The following is a 4,754-nucleotide window of genomic DNA, read 5'->3' on the forward strand; positions in this document are numbered from 1 at the left end:
AGTAAGTTCTGCCATCATTTTTTAAATTTTAAAAGCACTTGTGCCTTAAAAGAACAGTTCACACCTGTGTTTTCATCGGCAGTATTTCAAACTCTTCATACCATTCAAGTTATGGGTTCTTCTTCAGACTTGAAGATCTAAGATGTATTTGCCAATTCCTATTTCAGCAGCTGAGATCTTGCTCATTTGAGGCTCATCATACACTCTCAACCACAATTAAAATCATCATCATCCGTCTTTTTCTTGTTTCCATTGCATACATAGAGATTTAACTGTGCATTTTTGTAGAAAAAAGAGTTTCTCTTTTGTTAAAAATGGAAACCTAAAAAGGAAGGTTTATGGAAGTTTTCTTTCATTTTGGGTCTATATCGCCTCTTTTTCATGTATCTGATGTATTGTGCTCTACCAACCTGATGTGGATGATTGGTTCTGGTGATGCCTGCCTTCAATGATGGATGTACTTGTCGTCCTACTGTGATTATTCAAGGTAAACACTTAAAAACAAGTAGAGATACCATTTACCTTGTATTTTCTATTTTAGTTTTAAAACCAAATTTGCTAGAAGACTTGTTTTTAGCGATCTTTTTACTTTGATATTATGTTCTCTTTGCCAAACTTTCCCCTACTTTCTTTGTTTCCAAATCAACCTACAACTTCACTTGTCTCAATACAGTCTTAAAACAGCTGACCTGCTCATCCAACTCACCAATAGCGCCAGCCAAGAACCTGGTGTAGGGCACAAATCGCCCATACTGTCAGGATAGGGTGGTTTGTGCACTGGTTTTTTTTACCATAGGTTTTTGCAGGCGCTATTGGTGAGATGAATGAGCATGTATATAGGCCATGCTGTGAATGAAAGGTAAAAATAAGAAACATCTTGCACCAACACTAGTCTTAAAAGTGATCAGTAATTGTCCTCTGTTTTCTATCACAGGGATTCCTAGTTTTAGTCAAGATCAACTCCTACAAGATGAACACAGATTGCCTTCTCAACCTCCTCATCAGTGGATGGAGTGTGTGCTGCTACAATAGGGCAAACCTTGAGCTTGGTTGCTCTTCTGAGGGTCGGTAGAGGATTTCATGCCTTTCTTTTACGTTCATGTTCTTTTGTTTGGTGTTTGCTTCTCCCATGTATATTTGAGCATGATTAACTTTGATGATTTATTGCAAACTAACTATTTCCTACCGCACAGTCTTTTCCGCAAAGACAAAAATTAGCTCATCTTTCATCAACTTTTACGCTTTTCATAAAAATGAGAACTGACAGATTGCAAAATACATGAACTTCCAAAAACAAATAAATTTCCAAAACTGTTCAAAAAGTGTACCATGCTTCAAATATCATGAAGGCAAATAACTTCCGGTGTCTGTCCTGGTGACTTATCTATAAATGGGAAATCATTTTTACCATCTAAGATTAGTTTAAAGAAGATTTTTTGCAATATAAATTAGCTGTTGCAAACTGCTTACCAACCAAAAGGACTGGTATAAATATTAAATTAGTAGGTGGCCTTTTTTATGTTTTGACCCTAGCAGAATCTTTTTTGAAGGATGTTAATGACAACACAACATTCATGAATATCTTATGTTAATGAACATTGAAGTGAAAATACACTTCACTATTATATGTCACTCTTCATGTTTGTTGTGTTGTCATTTTAGCCTTTGAGAAATGCTCTGCTAAAGTTGAAACGTCAAGCTAATTTGTTATTTATAGAAAGAATTTATAAGATTCCTATTTCCTTTAGTAACATTTTGTCACATATACTCTCTAAACCAATTGAGTCAAGATGCCTTCTTTGGGGGTGCTTTGAGCCGCTAATGTGAATGTTTCTTTAAGGCTGGGTTTTCTTTTGGTAGTAACTATCAAAATTAATTTCCATAAAACGTACTTGGAGTAACCGGAGAGTTGTTGATATTCTAAAACAATGATAGAAATGACCCCTTTTTAAGTAATGTAATTTTAGAAAGAGGCAACTTCTCCTCAAATTTCCTTCATCTGAGATAGGCTTCTGGCGTAATCCTCACTCAGACATCTGAAAGTAAACAATATTATGCAACAGGGATGTTTTTACTTTTTTGTTTTAAGTAGGATTTAAACCTTTATATGGTTTCATTATTTCCTTCCAAATTCTATGAAAAATTAAGCCCATATTTTCACAGATGCATGTGTTGGCATACACTAGAATGGTATTTGTCAATAACCAAAAGTATACCCTTCCTTTAAAACTCATTGCCCCCATTGAGTTTTGTACACCCAAGGGGGGAAATGGCACCCGAATTAGTCTTACAATTAGACAAGTGGTGAAACCAGACACTTTCATTTTTTTTTTTTTTTTTTTTTTTGGGGGGGGGAGGGGGCATTTCATTTGTGTGTCTTTTCAATTCCATTTTGGGGTCAAGAAGGGTTCTAAACAGCTGAACAATTAGTAGTTTTTGAATAGAGGACTGTAACTGAGTTCCAATCAAAATGAGAATAAACTGTTTTAGACTAGGCCTTTCCAATGATATCCCAAATGGAATGGGATTAAAATTGTGTCCTAAAGGAGAGGGGATATACAACATAACATCAGGTGTTGATCACTGACCTTCTGAGTCAGCATTAATCTCATTTTGTAACAGAACTCAATTTACAGGAAAAAGTTGCATTAACATCACTGCTCTTTTATTAATACTTTGTTGTGTTTTCTTAAAGGGTATGTACATGTTTGGTAATGACTCACTGGAAGTTGATGACAATAAAAACTTACTTTGTGATACGTAGGCTACAGCAGCTTTGGTAAAATTTCACTACAAAGGAACTTCGGTAATAGAAATGATTCATCCCCCCAAAATTAAAATCTGAGACACGTTACTGCAGTAACAGTTCTCAGATAATGTATTTCAGTTACAGGTTATTCTCCCTTCGAGACATACCCGCTCCAGATTTTTGATGATATCTAAAAAAAAAAACTAAAAAAAAACTCTACCCCTTTTTCAAATTATATTTTCACAGTTTTATGGTATCTCAAATACAATAAAGGGATCGAACTAAACAATAGGTTTCATCTACCAAACATATACATTCCCCTTAACCAGTAAAGACAGTTCAAATGGAAACTAAAAGTATGATGTTTTTTTAAAAATCTAATCATTCAAAATCAGGTCTCCGTCTTTGATTATAATCATCATTAGAGGCCATTCAAACACCAGGGCCCAATTTCATGAAGCTGTTAAGCAGAAAATACTGCTTGAATGACAAATCTCTTTACTAAGCAAAAATATAGTGAGGCACCAGTCACAATTGGCTGGTAACCTGTTTCTGTTAAGCAATACTTTTCTGTGCTTAAATGCAATTTTGTTTGCTTACAGGCTTTATGGAATTGGGCCCTCTAAGTTGAAGGCATTGGACACTATTTATTGGTAATGACTCAAAATGTTATTATTAGCATCAAAACTTATTTGGTAATGAGCAAATGGGAGCTGTTGATAATTAAAAAAAAAAAACAATTTGAGAGAACGGCTTTGATATTGCTTTTGAGAAAAAAGAGGTAATTTTCATTCAAATATTTGAAATAAAAAAAGACTTCAGGCCTGAAGCCTTTTATTATGCTTCTGAAAACACACACATTTTTCACGCAAGGATGTTTTATTTTCATTATTCTCTTGCAACTTCAATGACCAAATGTACACAGATTTATTATTTTATGCATTATGTTGGGACCTACACCAAGTGAGAATGCTTTTCTTTGACAATTACCAATTGTATACAGTGCCTCAATGAAGTAAAACTAATGGAATGACTTACAAAATGGAAAATATCTTTTGTTTTAATTAATAAAAATGTAAATAAGAACATGAATGGAAAAGTGATTCAAACTTGTAATTATTTACAGTGACTTTGTTATGTGTTGATGGAAGCACTATTTAAGTTTGTAGAGGATGGTAAACACATGAACAATTACATTTCCTAAACTTTACTGTTTTACTTGGTATGTTTGAAAAAAAACAAGGGTGCCTTTATTTTGAGATTGAGATTTGCCATCCTGAACAAATTAAACTAGTTTCCACCATTTCCTCTAGTAAAGCATGATTATTTGGATTACCATGCAAATAAAGTCAGTAATAACTCAACAACCATAAAGGCATTAGAACCGTTAGGTAACTGTCAAGGAACAGTATTCTCACTTGGTGTATCCGGCAACATATCAAAAATAATAACCTGTGAAAATTAGGACTCAATAATGATCAATGTTGCAAGAGATCTAGAATAATGAACGAAAAAACACTGTTTCTGTGTGCTTTCAGAAACACATTTAAAAGGTTTTAGCTGAAGTCCTTTATTTTAGTGACAAATTATCTCCTCAAAAACTATGTTACTTCTCAGAGGGAGCCTTTTCTCAAAATGACATTATTTTCTTACTTCACTACTGATGCCCTTGAGATAAAAAAATGACATCTATTGAAGAAAATTGTTAATCTTCTTGCTTTTTAGCAGAAAATGCCTAGATAACAATTTGGCAACAATGGCAAAACTGTAATTTTTGTTGTTATGTTAGCTGGTAGACCCCCAAGCTTTTTTTGCTAAGCACCATTTTCCTGTGCTAAGCAGGTTTTGTAAAATAAATATCACGACTACCGCCCTCTCGTGGTGGAACCTTTTAGTTTTGTACGTTGTTCGGATACTCCCTGTGCTCAACTCCTCGATTTAAAAGTACCCAGACTCTCAGTGTATGAATCAAATACAAATGGTAAAGTGCACCATGCCAGTGTAT

The sequence above is a fragment of the Asterias amurensis genome, chromosome 8, assembly GCF_032118995.1.
Source record: "Asterias amurensis chromosome 8, ASM3211899v1".
NCBI lineage: Eukaryota > Metazoa > Echinodermata > Asteroidea > Forcipulatida > Asteriidae > Asterias > Asterias amurensis.